Genomic DNA, 19,960 nt, shown 5'->3' with positions numbered 1-19,960 from the left:
AGAGAAACTATTTGGGATTTTATGCGCGGCGGCGCGGGTGCGATGCTTAATCGACGCAAAAAGTTGTTGCAAACGGCCGCGACCTCGCTGCATTTACTGCTTCATAACACGTGAATTATTTACAATCGGCGCGAATCTCCATCGGAATCGACGCCGCCCCTTTTCGCAGATTGCAAGCCGATACAGCCGCCACATTGTCCGCTGTGAATTATGCACGCACGAACCCTCGCACTCTACGACCTCAGCGCGCGTAAAAATCAGAAATTTATCAAAAATTAATATTCGTCTGATGTTTTTTTCACCCGGATGCGGTTTATGCGGGTCAAACAGTATTTGTTCCGACAGCGGTGGCTTTTTATTTCGCTCGCCTGATTTATTATTAAATTGCAACCGATATGTTTCGTCAATGAAACAATATTTATGAGAATAATAACGGCGAATCGATAAATCCATTTAATGAGGGTATAATTTGCGGGGCAAGTCCGATATCTTCATTAAGATGATTCGATTTCGTCGCTGGATCGATCGCGCGTTTTCGGCTTGCCGCTCTGACCACGAAGCGATTCTTTTGATTTGCCCCTTATATCTCTATATCGTTCGCGCGCGGCGTCTCCGCTGCCGAAGGCCGAACGCGAGCCGCCTTCGAAGGTCGGCGCGCTCCGCCGCTCGTAACCGAATCACCGACGTTCGTTGTGGAAAAACAGAAACGTGGAATAATCGTCGATATCAATAACCCGAAAGCAATCTACGAATTACCGAAAACAACGTAATAATCATTTATCAATTTCGTATATAATTCGATTACGTTATACGTTCCTCGTGTGCGCGCTCCAGTTCGCGGTAATTTAACAACAATCGATGCTCACCGTAGAAAAGCAACGAAGGTAATAAACCACAAAGTGCAACTCAAACTGCACTCAAAGACGAACTTGTTATAGTCTATGTCGGAAAGAGTTACCATCTAGAATCGCGATGGTATTTATTGCGCATGCGCAAATGTCTTAACTAAATAGGCGAACGCGTAGTTAACGCAGTATTTTCACCCAACTGACATTCACAGAACCGCAGAGCATAGGGAAGTTTGGCGAAGTTGTGTTCGCATTTTTGGATCATTTGCGCGGAGGCGGCAGCCGGCTGGAGGCGCGCCTTTCTCTGATCGTTTGCTGCACTCGGCGGCGGCGATCGGATTATGCGAAGCGTGCGGCGCGCACCTGTTCGGCAGTTCGCGAAACATGTAAGTGCATTATTACATGATTGATCATTGTGCAGCGGCGGCGTGGTTCAAGTTTCGAACTTTATAGACGCGCGCGCCCGCTTCCGCCGCCCCTCCGCGTCACCATTGCATGCAAGCCGCGCGCCGCACGAACGAGCTGGGTCGGAGGTGTAACTCTAATTATCAGTCGGCGCCGGCAGGAACGCAAATGAAACTGTTCGGATTGAATTAGTGCTCGTCGCATGCTTCGAGATGTGCGGCATTTCCCGATGCGCAAAATTCAGCATTCTCGACTTACACAATTCAACAAACGAAATTCAACGTAGGTAATCATTTTTTTGTTCGCCTTCTCTCTCAGCGGTAGCTATGATTATGTCTCAGATCTTTTGTGCCTTCAGCTGTAAAGCCATTGGTAAAGTTTTTAATTAGTTTATGTAAATGTGAAAACTTGCAAAGATCATATAAACGCAAAAACAACAAAAAGGGCGTTTGCAACCGTCGTCTCAGTCCTGGCGTCTACATCATTCGGTATGTGGTGTGTTTATTATCGTGAGCGGGTAAACATAAACTTTGCATGTCGGCCCAAATCAAACAGTGGTTGCGCTCGAAGGAAAGACGACCACCGCCGCCGCGCCACTTGCCTGGCGGCCGCATGATCGATTATATTTTCTTAACTTGTATTATTCGTTTAGAAAAGTTTGCAAATTATAATTTGCGCGCGGATTGCGCACCGTGATTTACACGTTCGCACGTTTAGCGCGTTTATTTCGAAACAGCTAGCTTTGAAATAGAAAATAAAATGCGGACGCCGAGTTAAGTCGAGCAGAGTGGAGCTCGTCGAGTTTGAAAACGTTATTAAGTTCCGACGTTTGTCGAGTCGTGCGAGTTTGGCGTATGAGTAGGTATATACGAGTACATGTGAGGGGTCGGCCGCGTAGTGTGCGCGGGTTTCGCGTGCCGGCGATTTTTCCGCCCGCCATGAAAATCGTATTGATTGAAAGGGTCCGGGCCCTTTAAAACGTCATTTTCATTTGAGCGCCAGTGCGGAGAAGCGCAATCAATTTGCCAAGAAATATGAATGTCAACAGGACCATTCGAATGCCCCGGCGAGATTCGTAGTTCCGCTCGTTTGCCTCGATTTCCATCAATGCATCCCGAGTTGCCGGTTGCGAATCGCGTGCGGACAGAATATCGGCCGCGCGGGTGTAGCCGCGGCCCCCCATTCAAGCTCGCGCAGGTATCTGATATTCAAGTCATCGGCGTGCGGAAACCCGAGTACAACAATATAACCTTGTTACGAGACGGTTGCCGTCGAGCACGCGGTAGCGGGAGGGTAGCGGCAGCGGAGGTCGACTGGCGGATGTGTTGACGGAGCGGGCGGCATGTAGCGACGCGTGTACCGGTCGTGATTAGGCGACGTGCCGGCGTTAATTTACATAGTAAATTCGTACGACTAATGCACGTACGCGTTCGATGGCAATGCCGCGCGCCGCAGTCGTCCATGGGCGGCGGCGGTGGCGCGCCTCGACGTTGGTGACATCGGCATGTCGGCGGCGCACCACCACTGTACCGGGCGGATTCGTGCAATCCGAATTCGCACACAATTACGCCGAAATGCCTTTCTCTGTGCCACGGTTTTCGGCTTTCCTATCCTATCTTCCATTCCAACTTGTCTATCTTGTTATGTAACTCGACTCCCATTACCGGGTGGCGGCGCCGAATGGGGCCCACATGCCGTGCAGAGTCGGACGCACCATCACGCTCAAAGTAATGATTATTAAAAAAATCTTTCCACCGCTAACCGGATTTGTTTCCACTGCTCCACAACTACACTGTGTAATTTTGTACTTTGTTAGACCCAATTTTTGTGGAAACTATCAAAATCCTTTTCATGCAAGTCCGTCACTGCGACCTACTATACAATTCATTCGATGTTGACATGTTACAACAATAATGATGTGATTGCAATTATCTTAGACAAACTCATTTTTCATGCGCCGGTGTCATTGCGACCTTTCATGGCGAGAGTTTTTAAATTTTAATTTCCACTTTTATCGGTAAACTTTACTTAACTATAAAAACTATAATCAATTATGTTTCTTTAAAATTATGTTTATCGTAGTAATAATAATAATTTCCGCTCACAGTTCTTTATTTTGCATTGCGTATAATAAATGGTGCACACTTATTGTTTTCTTTGACAAGTTGGTGGAACAAAAGTTGTCATCCAATACGCACCACTCGCACTTTTGCACCGCCGAAAGAATCAAATCTGCAGGTTGCGCGTATAAACACATAGCCGGCGGTGCTTGCGGCGACAGCGGCAGCGTGGGGCGGCAGAAATGAAGAGACGTCGCGCAAAATATAGCCGACACCAGCGTCGCGCCACATTTGCACGACGATGGCGGCGCGGCGGTTTTAAAGGACTTGGTAAAAGGATCTATTTGAAATATTAGACAATACTCCACTATATTCGTATTTGTTTCCGGCGCGAGGTGTTCGCCATTGTTTTCCGCCCGAGGAGACGCGCATCCGTATTACTCACTATTTGTGTTCGCCACCCCGCCGTTCGTTCGCCCCAGATCCTTTACATCAGTGCAACTAGCGTTCGCCGACTTTTGCCGTCTCCTTGCTGCCGCTGCCTTCGTCTTCGTGCGCGTTTCTACCACTTCTATCCGTTCGCACGTTTCGGGCGCATCCGCGACGTGTTGTGGAATCTCGCCGTGCGAGTTGTTTCGCCTCTGCCGACGAGGACGTGTTCGGCGCTCGCGTGTTGGAGAATGCGGGGCCGGTAAGTAAGTGAATTACATTGATATATGCTCTATTTACTCGCACAAAATAGTAAAAACGTAATGCCTTTTTTATTACCGCGCGCGTTCTGCCGTCTCCACGCTTCATTCAATTACCTTTATTTTTTATCGAGCCTTTTTCTTTGTGATACTCTTCCACGTACGAATGTATCGCCGCGCATCGCGCCGTCTTCGCGCCACTCGGTCGCTCATTCCGCTAAGTGATTCGCCCGGATTATCTGCTGACAAATGAGCGTCAACGCGCGCATTATTACCCGATCATACTTGCGCTCGCTGCCACGCGCAGACTTCAAAAATACGAATGCCATTAGGATTTTTCGCCGCGCCTGACATTCCACAACCTCCAAATGGCAGCGCGCCGAAATTGATTGATGTATCGAAATGGCAACCTAATGTTATTTATAGTAATGTATCGATTTTTAAGCAAAACATCAAATGTATCCGAAAATACATTGTCGGTGTAAAAACAAAGCCACTTACACATGTTTATATGGTCATGGTTATAGCAATGTCGCATGTTCGGTACCTGTACCGCAAGTCAAACGTTTGCAAATTAAATGATGATGCGCTGACGCCATCCTGACAACACAAATTACGTCACATTCGGTCAAAAATGACTAAATTAAACGCGCAACTTCGCAAAGTTTGCCATGAATATATAAAACCGACAAACTTTGCGCACAGCTTGAAATTCCGGGAAATTCTTGAAAAGTTTACCAATCGTTTTTCGCCGTCGCAGAAAAACCTTTTACCTCCCTCCGCAGATATGTCTGATTTGTTTCCGGATTCGCTTTATGCATGCAACTTTTGCGTCTGCAGAGAGAATTCAATTTTTAAACGCATTTCACTGGAAACAGAAGAACATAATTGACCGAAGTCGCAGGAAACGCTAGACAAAAACCGATTTATGTGGAACAAACTAGAAAAAATGTTTTACATTATCGAAGGTAAATCGTATTTTTATCGACGTCAGTGACAAGACAATTTAAGTAATCATGATGAAATACTTGTAGTAATAATGGACTATTCTAACAACACAAATGCGTAATGTTCAATTACGTTGTTGTTTTTATTTCTATGCGAGTTTCTTGACTTATTGGAAGTGAAGTTAAAGCTTAACGAAACGAAAATAAACACCGACGACGCCTTTACATGTGCGGAACGAAATGCTTGTAATTAAAATCAAAACGAATTTAGCACCCCATCACAGCAATATTTATTATTAATTACAATACAACACATCGCACATGTATAGTAATTAATGTACACATAACTATCGAGCGTTTTATTTATGCATAATTACGTTAGCGTTCGCTTCTGATTAAATAAACTATTTCTGTTGTTTGTACTGACGTTTGACGTCTGTTTGTTTGCGTAACGTCGGCGCCGTTTAATAATTTTCAGATAATGACCGCAACAATAATGTCCGGACAAATAACGTCGTTCAGCGAACATCGCTTGATATAGTAGCGGCTTCCCAGACATCTTAATGCATTTGAAATAAACGACGCAAACTGAGCCGGTGAGCGCTCGCAGTAAGAAAGTATACTCGGACTAAAATGAGCCGAATATGAACGACGCCAAGAACATCAAGGATGGTATCGTTAATAATAGCGATTAGTGAACGTCGGGCGCGGGATCCAAAAGTTGGCGAGAAATGTTAATGATGGCCTTGTGTAAAATGAGTGTGGAGTTGAATCAAAAAAGTTAAGAGTTGAAGATTGTCCGTGATTTTAATAGGAACGAGCAAACAGAGGGTTTTAAGTTTTAATTAATCTTTTGGTTTTGTTTACTTTTTACAGCTCTTGGGGTTTTATTTTTTTGGATGAAAATTTTTGTCGAGGAAAGTTGCAGAAAAATTGCAGTAAAAAGTTGTTTGCAAAGTTTTGTTTCGTAAAGTTACAACAAGTCAGGACTTTAAAGTCGAACAATGTTGAAGAGAATTGCATAATGTCAGTCGAATGACAATAGCATTTTGGTGTATCTCATCTTAAATATAGCTAGTTTTTACCGTAATTGCGGCTTTTGTTAATGCGTATTAGCAATTTTGAAAGACGTGGTAGTCACGAATATACGGATGTAAATTGTTATGCAACGCAGGGGTTGCGAGTTGAAAGTTCGGAAAACATTACCAACTATGTATTTCGAAAGCGCAATGATGAATAGGGCGACGCGCATCCTCGTTAATTACGGCGATGTGTGATAAAGAAAAATAAACTGAAATTTATGAAAATGCACAATGCGTGTAGCACACGCGCCGCGTGCGCTAAACACTTTCATTAAATCTGTCAGCGTAATAAATTGCGGGCGCAAAGTTAAATCGATTCGGAGTACATTTTGAAACATTCATTTAAGCGTGCAGCAAACCGTATTATTAATAAATCACCCGCCGCGTGAACTTTAATAATCCGTTAAATATTTTTCAGCGTCGGGTTAGTTAAGTTGTAAGCAATGTGTATCACGTTCGGCGCATACGTGTAGGTATCGCGGCCGTTTGCGTCACGTGTGTGAGCGCTCCTCCGCCGCCGCTACCGCCGCCGCCAGGCAACGCGTGCACGCGGGTCGGAGCGTGTGCGAAAACGTGGCCCGGCAATAACTCAGGCCGAAGGCAACGTGTTGCATATTCAGTACCATCCGATAATCCTCTCTTCTCAATATGTATTCAGCTTGTATCGGGAGGGAAATTTGATTAAGATGTCGCCTTGGCGGAAGGTTGCGCGCTGCAGGTGAAGGGCTCCCGCCGCCACCACCGGCGCCGTCGCGCGCTCAGGTGTCACGCCTGAATTATAAGTCGTGCCTTTCTGCCTTTGCAGTTTCGACCTCGGGCGGGCGGCGGGGCGCCCTTATAGCGGATGTTGCCGGGCCCCGTGCGCCCAATTTGCCGCCGCCGCCGTCGACCCGCCGCCAACCCGCCGACGGGACACTCTATATAATATATTCATAAACATAAGCGCAATATGTTGCACGTTCGCCCGGCTGCCGCGCGTCATTTTTTCATTCGATGCGAAACATTTTCGCATTTCGCTACACGTCCCGCCGCCGAAATTTAGACGTCCGCTACGTGATTTCTATAATATATCTCACACCTGCCACTTATGTAATATCTCCACGCTAAGAGCCGCCCCATCTCACGAAAGTACTTTCAAGGTTATAATAACAGATTGTGTGCGTTGTAATTTTTTACGATCATAATGTAGGTACAACACGTAAATTTCCCCATGATTAACTCTTGTTTTGTTTCGATTTGAATCCGAGGCTGAATCTGCCGGATTCGTTTTAATGCAAATTTCATAAATTTCTGCCAGCGTCGTCTTGCCGCCGCCACCACCGCCGCCATCCTTTCTTCAAGCTGCCTTCTAATTTCTGCGTTACACGACGTCACCCACCCGTCGGGCGGGGGGCGGTAGCGGCGGATGGTGGATGTGCGGCCGGGACGTGGAAAACGTGGCGCGGCGTGTGCCGACGCCGGCACGTTTTCAATTATTTCGTCCTGCCATTGCGAGGCGGCCGCCCGCGCCACCCCGGGAGCGAAAAATAACAGGCGCGCTCCGCGGGCACCGGCGCAAAAAAACGCACCTCGCAGGAACAATTAAACGGCAAACGATTTTTTTTAATTCTCAACAATTCAGCGCGGTTGGTCCGGTAATGCGTTCGCGATATGAAAGCACAGCCAGAAGAAACGAACGAAATTAAGTGCTTCGTTATTTCATTTCGCTGCTGCGAGTTTTTAAATTGCTTTCGTATGATTTGTGTGATTAATTAAAATCGCTTTTTAATACACTGACTGTATCAAGACTGCATTAATCTACCGCATGGTTTATTTCTTTCCTCGTTTTTTTTTTCTGCCAGCGCCCGCCAACCGATTTGATTGTTATGCGGATAAATAATTGAAGTCTTTTCGGCACGGTCGAAATAAATTGATGCAAGCAGCAGCAGTTCGAAATCATTTCCGGAAACACAATCAAAACGTCATGTTCGTTACAAGATAATTTTGTTCAATCCCGATGTTTCAACGCGTACTTTATTTGTTCTACCTGACGATGTTATTGTGTCTCACAATGTACTATGCACAAATAAGTTCATGTTCATTAAACATTTCGTTGGAGCATCATCAGTACATCGCGTGAAAAATTCAGAAAGTGAAACGGCGTCCATGTCCACTTGTAATGCGCCCCGGCTAAGAAAACACTCATTCGTAAAGCTGGCCTGAATTATGCAGGCGCATTGATTGATTAAATTTCCCCGGAATGGAAATTCAATCACGCGATCCGCGGATGCCGCAGCGTTCGATGGTTGTTCGATAGGCGAGGATAACATGTCGCACGATCGTATCGCGTTCGGAAATCTATTTCTCTCCTTCGGTGCGCCGTCCCTAGTAGACAAAACTGTGAATAAATAATAGTGAATTAGAGCAAATTGCGTACCAATCAGCCATCGAGCGTGGGCTACCTTTCCGGTGGTTACTTGTCGATTTAATATCGCGCGTTGGTAAAAAGAATTTGTCATGACATTCGACGGCCTCGAGGCGCAAGCAAGTCCCTGGAGGTTTTTGTGTATTATCCTAATATTTAGAGTGGTTTACCATGGACTCGATGGAGCTATAGTGTTGCGTTTTTTTTTCATATTTTTTCCTCTTTCAGTGAAAGTTTCGAACGAAACGAATTTTAGGTTTTACATGGAACACGTAAATCGTTTGCTTTTGTTTTCGGTGTCGGGTGGAGTTCGTGGACGTTTTATTGTCCATATCAATTCGACACACAGTGAAGGTAGTTACACAAGTGGAGCTGTATTGAAAAGCAACGCGGTTCTGATCGTCACGCGATTATTATTGAAATTACAATTTGTTTTGGGTTTACCATTTACGAAAGGGCGGGCTGCGCGTCGAGCTATACTCACCTACATTACGGAACGACGGAAACACAACGGAAATATGGAAATAACAAATTGACAAAAGAAAACGATAATGAACGAACGACAAATGTCGTGCGTTCGTGTTTGCGTAAACATAAACTCACTGAATGTTTTCACTGTTTTGATAAATTCCAACCGGTTGATGTGTGTTATCATCTCAAATGCGAGCAAAAATCTGAATTGTGAAATGTGAGGCAAAAAAAGTATCCGGCGAGCGCAAAAAAATGGAAATGAAAACCTAAACCAAACCGCAGCGATGAACACGTACCTACCGTTCCCAAGTTCGCTCCTCTTGAGTGGAGCCGAGTAGGTAGGGGGTGGCAACTAACCGATCCGAGCATATAGTAAAATATGTAAAAATTATTCCGACGTCATTTGTTTAAACGATCTGAAATGATTTATAACTTTACCTACTCGTGAAGAAAAAAAAAAACGTCTCGCGCCGCGCGAAAAAATTACCCCGTTCGTTTTCGACGTGCGGCAAGAGGCAAAAAAATGCCGAATCCGAAAACCGAAAACGGATGGCAAAAAAAAGTTGGTGCGGGAGGCGTGCGTGCGGGTGCGAAACGCAAAAGCGCAAAGAACCCGGACACCGAATGGGCGTACTGTCTAACGACATTGAATATTTCCATATTCATTAAGCAGGCAGCCACTCTTCGCGAGCGCGCGTTCCGGTCACCGGCTCGATGTCATATCGAAGCCTCTCATTTGCATTCGATCGTCGATACGGAAGCAGGGGGTGCGGTGCGGACGACAGGCCGGCGGCCGGAGGGCGGAAGCGGGCGCTCGCGGATCCGCATCAAGTGCTCGCGCGCTCTCGAGTGTGCACTCCGCGATTCGCGCCCGAACTGCCTCCCACCCACACCGCTAAACACCCCGTTATCACCCCTGTCGTGATGCCGATTCTGATTTCGATCGCCACCCGAATGCGAAATCGATCGAGTTGAAATGTCGGATTTCAAGGATTATTCGTTCGTGAATTATAATCCTTCATTGCGATGCGAATCAACAGCTAATTATCGCTCAACGACGGCGGCGAGTGCGCGCCGTGCCACCAACGTCGGGCAGAGATTTAAATATCCAGCGGCGGCGTTTATGAGCGGCGACGAAATTAATTAAAATCTGGTGCTGTATTAATTGAAGTGTTCGAACGAAGAATGGGATAAATCGAGTTTAATTCTAATGCGATATGCCGCATTTTGGACGAACTGTAATCGCGTATTTTCGATATCGACGAGTGCGAGATGAATGCGCCCCCCACGAATGCTCGATAAACGTCTGCGTCGAGGATAATACATTTATGAGGAGTTATAGCCGCCAAAACCGCGAAGAATTTTATTGCTGCGTACAAAACAACTCGACGTCACGGTGAGATTCAACTTCGATTTTAATTCAACAAAGTTGCCCAAGTTGTGAACTTCTTCAGTCGTAAACTCTTCAAGAAGTTTTGAGTGTAAAAAAAAACTACTCAGGTGACTTGACACTTAATTAATTAGCCAAAATTTGCAGACACGCTCTATTTATTCATAGTTTTTATGTGAATATCTAATCTTTAGACTGTTTCACTTGTTAAAATAAAACCGTGATGTCATGAATGATGTAAAACAGCAGATGACAGATATTGCCACGTTCAAATGAAACAATTTGTGGGAAATTTATTGTTACGACTGAAAGAGAAGTCATTTAGTCGCCGGTGACGGTTCGATAATAAGTTTTATTATTCTTGCGGCGATGTGTGTGCTGATTACATAAGCACATTATTAAGTTAAAGCACTTTAGCTATATTAAGCGCGAGGCGTGAAGTTGTCATCACGGTTGTCAAGAAATTATGCCGCGTCCTTTTCCAAGGTGGCTAACGGCGGCGGCGACGAGTTATACCCTTATTCCACTCCGTGACACTTGCTAATCTCTCGCAGCGCGCGCACTTTGTTGTGTTTGCGCAAATAGTAAAGTTTTGACACGGAGCGGGAATTTTCATTCAAGCGTGATAATTTCATTCCTCTTCATGGTGGCAGGCGCTGCCGGCGCCGCGAAGAGTCATGGGAACATTTTTCGCATTCAATTAAAATTTCTGCATTCAAGTGGCTCCATTTGAATCCGCTTAGCGGCTGTGTGAATAAATCACGTGGTGAAAATGTGGCATAAATAGTAATTGTCGCGGTTTTTTCCAAAGCGGTTTAAGGTATGTAGTGCGAATGCGGTTTAGGGGTGGTTGGCAGGCGGCCGGCGAGGTGTTCGAGGTGCGCGCGGCCTCGATTTTGCTTCGCTTCTTCGTTTATCAGTTCGCATGTCGACGTATTGCGAGTGTATAATACACGCCCGGGCCGTACGGTAGTTTATTCATAATTAACCACTCGCTCGCCGGAGCCGACCGCAATTCGCTCGGCCAGTCGACGGCGGCAGCGGCGGCAGCAACGGCGACGCGAACTTTTTTATGTCTTCATTACGAATGCATGTCGACATGTCGACTTGGAAAAAACTTTTTACAAACAAACATAATAACCTTAATACGCCCGACAATGTCGGACGTTGCAACAGCCGCCACCGCCACTGCCGCACACTCTCACCTGGCGTTAACTAATCATTTTAATCAAAACTTTCGCGGGCGCATATTATTGCGGGATTTACGTGCGCAGCGAAATTCTGGCAAATTGACCGGCGAGCGTGAAAACGCAAAGCAACTTGCCGCCGTTTATCGCCCTCTCGTAACACATCCAGTCAGCGGTTTGGTTTTTTGATTTTCAAACTTCTTCACCATGTACCTACGCGCAGTTCGGGTCAGTCTCATTTCAACAATACAACTATTTAAATATTATATATTGCATGTTCGCGTTTGACGTCTAAATAGACTCATTATTCCGTCAAACCGATACACAAAGTGGCCAACAATTACCCCTCGCCGCGCACGCCTCCGTCCTAAGTACGTACGTGGCATGTGTGTTTTTAACCGGCGCAGGGCGATCGACACGCCGCCACCCCCGCCTACCACAGCGGCGAGCTAGTTTGTAAAAGCTGGCGGCCGCCCGAGCACGAGAACTCCTTCGGCGGCGGATGCCCACACCAGCGCGATGTTCGTGTTCGCGTTGAAGAATTGAAGAGTTTGCATGCATGTCGTCACGTGGAACGAAAAAAAACACTGCCGACCGCTCGACCGCGGCCCGAGTCGCGCCAGTCAAACTCCTTTCGGTCGGCGTCTTAAAGCTTGTTTGTTTGTTAGTCCCCCTTTTTCGAAATTCTACAGGACCGCATTCACAAACAACTTTCCATCTCAACATTTTATTAACTTCTCATAACCCTTACATAACACTCAAATAATTAGTTTGTAAACTAATTTTTTTCGTTTTTTTTTTTGAGGCAGTATTTTACTGATAAATTTCTCGTTTAATTTGTTGAACAGAGAATTGAGAACTCTTGGGGATGCAAAAAAAATTGTTTACACACCACTTGATTTACGCGTGCTTGAAAGGGTGCCCGAGGAGGTTTGTTATGGATGTCTAAATCCGACACTGCTTCCACCCTAACTCTTGTTTTGCCAGCCCTCTCGCCTTTATGAAAAAGACCAGGAGTGCGGTTTATGAATTTTAAAATTATGCAAAGTGGCAACATTCAAGGCGAGGCGACCGAAACGAAGGAAGAGGCAAATTTATGATGAAAAATTAAAAAGGGAAAATTACGATTTGTATTATGTGCGCCGCCGACCCGCAAGACGCTAAGCGACGCGCCGAAGGACACGGAAGCGGATGATATGTTTGCAATTGAATACCTAGTTCCGAATCGGCGTGTTTGTGCGCGAGCAAATTTATTTAAGTATTCGACGCTCACGCTCACTACTCTGCTACAAATTTCCTGAATGTACGCTCCTATTTATCCAATATGCAAATTCAGCAATGCAAAACGCGTTAATATTTAATGCATAACTTAATTGTATACCCTGAGATTTCAAACAAGATGAAGTGATTTTTTTGTGATAGAAAACATTAATCTTAGTTCCTATTTTATACTATGGTGTCGCACATGGTCGTTGTAGCACAAGTCCAACATTAGCATTAATAGTATATGAATAAGTTTAAGAGTCCCGACTGGAAAAATATTTGTAAAACCGCACAGATCGAACATTAATTAATTTATGCCCATTGCGAGAATTGAAAGCGACTTTCGCCGGCAAGTAATCCAAGTGTAATTCGAAAGAATTTATTTACGAGCGAACAAAACACATTAAAACAATTAATTGGAATTTAAAACATTTGTAGGCGGCGCCGGACTTGAGGGCCGTCGCACGTGGGGCGGCAGTGGCGCGCATCTCTTCCGCCTAAGCGTACCGTCGAGGACCGACCTCGAATAAACAAAACGTACAAACAAACGCGGCGTGCGCGCCCCACACGAACAAAACATGAAAATCGCATTTTCCACTTACGCGTTTGCATTCCGGCGCGAAGTTCGGGTCCGCCGTTATAAGCACGCACCGTGGTACTATTTCGAAAATGAAACACGAGCCATCCGCGCGCGCGGCAGGCGGCGGATAAAACAGTCGAGGAGATCCTGGAAGCAGCGCACTTCAGTCTAGAACTCTAGAGGCGAGAAACCATCGCTCGCGCTTTTTCCGTTTTTCAAGACACAAGTGACAGAGTGGCAAGGTTTGCGCACGTAATTGGTTTTCGAGTAAATGTTGATTGTTGTGATTTTCCTCGGGCCGGTTATAAAAGTTGGCGTAAAAGGTATAAAATGTAAATCATATCCAGTGACTTTATGGCTGCATCGAGCCACGGCCACGACGTGCTCGTAAAACTTCTTTTTATTTTTTTTATCAGAAAATGATTATTATATTTATTCGCATTAAAAATATATAAAGCCCCATAAAACCTGTAATTGACCCCGATAGCATCGATGCGCTGCGGCGCGCGCTGATGGTCGAAACGCAACAAGTTAGCGACCGAATTACGAGCGAACTGCGCCGCCCCCCGCGCGCGCCCTCCGCCGTTTGGCGCGATCATTAAACACCGAGGGTGGATTTCCTATTAGTTTTTTAACGATTTTATTATTATATGTCGGTCGGAGCTAAATAAAAGGGGAGCGACGAAGTTATTTCCGCCCGGCGCCTCCACCACCTCAGCATTGACGTCGTTGACGTCGCTCAAGAGGAGGGATGAGGACACGAAGGGGGAGTCAGCAGTGCCGGCAGCGTTTAGTGTTTTCGGTTGTTTTCGCAGCCTGCGGCGGGAACGTCGAGATGTGCCGGGGGCGGCGGTGAGTGCGTGTTAGGGACATTCGAGGCGTTCGATGCGTAAAAAAAATAGCACTGGAAACGGGCGCGCTGGGGAAGCCGCACGCGGAGGGTCGCCGCCACCGCGTCTCGAGTAAATAGAAGTGGTATAAAGTGGTACGAAGTAAATAACCTACAGGTGGTGGAAACCTATCTTCATTGACAGTGAGAAATGGCGCGGATCGACAAAACAAACGGCCGCCGTCGAGGACGCGTCAAAAACGCGCGCGGCCGATTCGATACCGGGGCAGGCGGTGGCGGCAGGCGGCATTAGGAAGATGCGAGGCAAGAAGACGTAAACAACAGCAACGGATTTGGCCTCGCAGCCGCCGCCGGCTGCCTCAACGAGTAATTATGATTTTCATTTTCGTCGCGCGACGAGGGCGCCCACGGCTCTAATTGTCCTTGGCGGCGGCACGACGCGCCCTGCGGAAAATGGGTCAAACTCATTAGTCGCGCTTCGCGCCACGCGAAATTTTCCGCACAACAAGAAATTTATTGTTGCGCTGCTGCGCGACTACCGATTCCGAAATTCCACGCGCATAAATCCAGTCCTGCACTCGACTTCGAGGTTGCAGCGAAACCGAGCCGAAGCGGGAAGGAAAACATTTTTAAACTTGACGGCGCACGCCGCGGCAAACTTTTCGCAAATGCCAACGGCGGAGTTGACTCTCCGCTACGCGGAAAATGTCAATACGACGCGTGACGCCCGGCGAGCATTGAGTGAATTCGGCGTTGTTTATAAAACGCTATAAAAAGCATTCGGAAAATTGTTTTCGTTTAAAATATTCCGCGCGGAGTTCGACTTTTCGAGGCGGGCGTCTTGGGAGTGCCGCCGACATGCAGACGCCGGAAAGCGGAAAGGTTTAAACGAAATAAATAACGTCGCGGACGCAACGGCAAGATATCAATGCCGGTATTATGTCAGCCCGTCGAAAACTCATTGACTGCGCGAGTGGCGGAAACGCGTTGGGAATTCGTCGCTGTATTCGGACGGCGCGAACTTGTTCATTTTGTCCAAGATCAGTGCTGATTCAATTCACTATTCTCAACTATTCAGTTTTGAGTCAATCTTCCTCGTACAAAACCATTATTATTGTCACTTTAAACCGAAAAAACAGGGTACCTATGTTACCCAGACAGCGCAAAATGACATCTGTCATCTGGAACGTAACCTACCCATGTTTTATTTATTTAATAACAAGGGTGGTAGTTTTTTTAGCGTCAAATCTATTTTGTAGCAAAAATTTGTAGGGTAGAATGTTGTTAGGACGTGTTGTCCCTTTTGACCTTTTCTTAAAACTTTTCATTCTCCGGCACCGAAAAATTCAAATCACATTATTACCCGCTCGCTCTAAGTAGCGAAGTGGTGCGTAATTGTTATTTGCATTTTTTATACGAGCAGCGTGCGCTCGCGCACAGCCCCCATAATTTGAATGTTCCCGGTGAAACTTGAAAGAGTAATAATGTGCATAAATATTGCAGCACAACAAGTTGACGACGCGGATGCTTTTATAAATTGTTGTTAATATTGTTAATATTTAATCAGGATAAGTTGTCCGTCGAGCGCGCCATGAAAGCTTAACTATGTTTCACTCATGCGGTTAAATGCAATAACAATCCGACGCGGGCGAGCTGTGGCGGCAGCGGCGCCGTCGCCCGCCACCGACGGGCGCACACCGCCCAACAAACAGAACGAGACACTGCGATACGAGTTGTTTTACGTTCGAATACGTTATCTCGGTAGCGGTGGCAGCGGTGGCGGCGGCGCCCACCACAGCACCCCGATGCAAATTTTATCTATACGTGTCGCATTTCGAATTCAATCGTTTTTAACGTTCGTTTAATCGATCACGATGATTAATTCATAATAAACCGAATGAATGCGGCTGCGAATCGAGCGCGGCCGTAACCAGTAACGAAATGATTTCCACGATGAAAATGTTCAAAACTGTTTGGCGAAACGTTATAAAACGCGTGCAAATTGCAAATTCATTACGGCGGATTCTTTAATTATCGTTCAGAGAGGATCGTAAAAAGTGCGCGCGGCGTTGTATTACAGCTGGAAAAACACATCCTTTGTCAATTTTTTTTTTCACAAAGCTGAAAAACTTTGCAACGTTCGGTTGGGGAGCTCGAAAGTTTTTCGGTTGTAGTCCGGGTTTTTTGTTCTCGAACGCATTGCGCCCGTGTGTGCCTAATTAAAAATTGATTTCAATCGCGCCGCGCTAAATTAATAAATTTTACAAATATTTCTAGCAAATTAATTAATTAAAATGTGAAACATTTATTGCGCGACAAAATGCAGCGTGTGTTCATTCAGAGTCATATCGCTCCGAATTAATATGGGAATATTACGAAAATCGACAAAATGTTAATTAAACGCGCCGGTCGTGCGCGCATGCCGGCCGGCCCGCTGTGACAGATAAATGTAATGAAAACAATTGGAAAATTGCGTTTTCATATGTTTAAAAACTGAGTCAAAAATCACACCGCGTTGATTTTATTTATATTTATGCTTCGCGGCTCCATTTTATCACTCAACCCCCTCGCCACCCGCGCGCCCACCCTGCCAAAATAATAACGCACACGAAATAAACGTCGCGCATGCTAACCCAGGGTCGCATTCTGTCGCATGAGATTGTTATACCTGGATTCAAATAAGTATTCGCCATGATTTAATTATAATTAGTAGCGTGCGCAAAATTAATGTTTATCTTTCGCATAAAGGATGATTGCACGATTTCACTTTCACGGCGGATTCGTTATGCTCACTTTTGCCGGCGGGTATGGGCGCTGCACTTGGCTAAACACTTTCCGGCTTTATTGCATACAATTAAATAAGTTAATTATAATTAATTCATAAGCCGATTTAATTAATTGCGTGTTTTATTGTGGTGTGTTTTTATTCGGCAACTAAAAGTTTGCAACAATTGGTTTACGCGTTGTTGGCGTTTAAAGTTTTATTTACTCGGCGCAACGAAATTTAATGTTGCATTAAATTGTGTTCGATGATCATTTGAATGCTGTAATTGTTCGCAGTGTAATTAAAAACTGCTTGTACATAAAATAAAATAAAACATTGAAAATTGTTTGAAAATAATAGCAATAACAACGCACTGCGCCGGATACAAGTTGACAAACATTGTGGAAAACGTATGCGCCGTAGGTTGGGGGCGGCGTAATTGACTGGCGACTATTTAAAAGCTTTTTAACGAACACACCTGCTCGTCAACTCACGTGTCTATTTTTAATGCGGCGATTCGAAATAAAATAATGCTAGATGATGAACGCGCGGCGCGAAACGCGAAAGTCATGCACACACGGGTGGCGCGCATTGGTCTTTTCGGAGGCGGCGCGCATGCCGTTGCGGCGCGCGCGAGCCGACGTGCGTCGCGATGCCGCCGAACGCGGTTCAGTTCAAGTCGAGCCGCGCGTGCCGCCGCTGCACAGCCACCGCCACAGCTCTCGCTCGCTCGCCGCCCTCACATTTTACGCGCGCAAACTTCGCCGCGAACTTCAAAGTCAGTTCGTGCTTTCAAAGTCATCGGGCGTCGGTCATCGATTGCTCAGCTATCGGTTCCGTTGTGATTTAATTAAAATCGTAGCGGGCGCGTTAATTGACTGCCACTTTGATCGAGCGCCGAGCGCCGGCGAAAAATGATAATGACCTGTGACACCCGCGGCGACTAACCGCAGGAAGACAACGACGTTGACAGCTACGTCGATAAAATGTAAGAAAATTATTTCATCAAAACATTTTTTTCCTGTTTTCATTTTTAATTTCGTGTGATTGTTGCAATCGCAATTCGCTTGCATTTGCTTAATTTGAAATCTTCGAAAGACGTAGGCCGACAAGCAACTTAATTAAGAAGAATAAATATTTTTTATGTCGACACGAAATATGGAAGCAGTCCAATTAAAAATTTACTCGTTTATGCGTCGAGTCGTTTACACGTGTCTCGCGGAATTCTCGGCCGCCGCCGCGCGTTGGCAACAGGAGGCGGCGGTTGCATTATTGCTTGGCGTAAATTTGCGTGGAGAAAAAAAAAATGACCGTGCACGTCTGCCGGAATCTAAGAGGAAAAAAGAAAGCTGCTTTTTAGAAAAAAAAAACTGGAAAAAGGAAAGATGTGGCAAAGCAAAAGAGAGGAGCGCATCAACACAACACGGACATGTAGAACACGAAAAACGAAAATCTTGTTAAGCAGATAATTACGGCTCGGGATTTTCTTTCCTTACATTTTTTATTCATAATGACTTCCTAAATCCTTAAGGATCTCACGCTCGCGTATTCGCGCGCACTCCGGGGCGGAGAAAACGTCGTAGAAAATTGGCGGACGTTATCAATCGTTCGTTCTCATTACGACGTAAACACGTGTTGTGCACAATAATTACTTAATTAGATTAATCGCACGCGCAATTTTTTTTTTGCGTTTTTCGTGTGTTGCTGTAATTTTACGATCGCGATAGCGAGGAGGATAAAAGTTCGCAGGCAAGTCGCCGAGTTGAATTTAGTAAACTAGGCGAAATAACGAGCTCACACGGGCAGAACTTTCCGAGTTTGTAAGTTTTAATCCTTTTCATATTTCATGTTTATCACATGCGATAAAGGCGGATACGCCCGCGAAGAACAAGAAATGTTTTACAATAGTAATTCAACTTTTTATTTCAACTAACACACAAGTTACGCAGCACAAAAAACGGCGCTAATGCAACATGCTTCAAAGCAATGACATTTTTCCGGAGTTGTTTTCCACTTTAATCAAATGCGCATCAATTGAGCCGGATTATTCATAAACATCGTCCCCGGCTTCATCAAAAACAAAATGAGAATTTTCAGTAGCGGTAGTGCGGTCGTGCGTGCGGCAATTAAAATGCACAAAAAAGTAACGCAAATTAATAATGAGTTCATCAACGTCGATTCATTTTTCGAATCAATTTATGCATTATTCAATTTGGACTGCAAATAGCGAGAATCACAGAGTAATGCATGCACATAATCAAAATATCCAAATAATAAATAAACTTTCATATTTGTGTGCAAAAAGTTATTGCAATGCGAAATTTTATCGGACATTTAATTATTTATTTATTAAATTAATATTAATAACACGCATTCATTTTGTAATAATGTCTTGTTTGATTGCACTGGGACTGCTGTACTCGTAGCACTATGTCTAACATATTCCCGGATCAGCATTTCGAGTTTATTCGGGGGGCATCTTGCTTTTGACAAAAACTTTGCTTTTTTTAGCTATTCTGAACCGTAAAGTGTGCTATTTGAGAACTTTGTTGCTTTGGCTATTGAAAGTACGGGCAAGTAATAGAAAGCAATAGAAATGTTGAAAAGCAGACGCCTGCAAAGTGCACTTGTTATTGAGTAAACAATTTTTTTTGTTATTTTGAGGTAACGTTATACACTTTATGGATTTTATCATTTTCTAACTTCGGATATGGTATAGGTGGCCATATGAATTATTGCTGCAATGAATAAAGTAAAAATAAAGTATAAAAGAGTTGTTAGGTACAAATTGCATTGTTGTCATTTCCAACTTCGTACACTGACCAAATAGCATAGTTTTGAGTTGGAAATAAATCAGTGTTACAATAAAAATGTGACCTTGTCGGGATTTTCGGATGCATGAATAAAATCTGAATATTTCCGACTGAGTTTTCACCTGACTTGACTCCCTCCAGAATATCGTGAAGAATAACGAAAATGCTTTTTATGGAATCTCATTGCGTGTTCATCGCGAGCTCTTT

The 19,960-nt window shown here is 45.0% G+C and overlaps 1 protein-coding gene across 5 annotated transcripts in view; it reads left to right on the top strand.

Moving 5' to 3' along the window:
* Nucleotides 1–19,960, top strand: part of LOC135792946 (selection and upkeep of intraepithelial T-cells protein 1-like) — a 153,722-nt gene that overhangs the window by 65,662 nt on the left and 68,100 nt on the right. For 3 of the 5 annotated variants that reach the window (XR_010548500.1, XR_010548499.1, XM_065303771.1), the window contains exon 1: nucleotides 17,646–17,928. The exons of 1 other annotated variant lie outside the window; for it this stretch is intronic. The gene's annotated coding sequence lies outside the window, so the exon portion shown is untranslated. Of the gene's footprint in view, nucleotides 1–10,269; nucleotides 10,303–17,645; nucleotides 17,929–19,960 lie in introns of those variants that run through there. One more of the 5 variants, XM_065303787.1, reaches the window with a different exon arrangement.

This window comes from Atheta coriaria, unplaced genomic scaffold (genome assembly GCF_025399875.1).
Source record: "Atheta coriaria isolate IRGN ID8LTWV9N9 unplaced genomic scaffold, Caltech_Dcor_3.1 hic_scaffold_1_pilon, whole genome shotgun sequence".
NCBI lineage: Eukaryota > Metazoa > Arthropoda > Insecta > Coleoptera > Staphylinidae > Dalotia > Dalotia coriaria.
The sequence above is the reverse complement of the archived record's forward strand: the minus strand, read 5'-3'. Positions and strand labels throughout refer to the sequence as shown.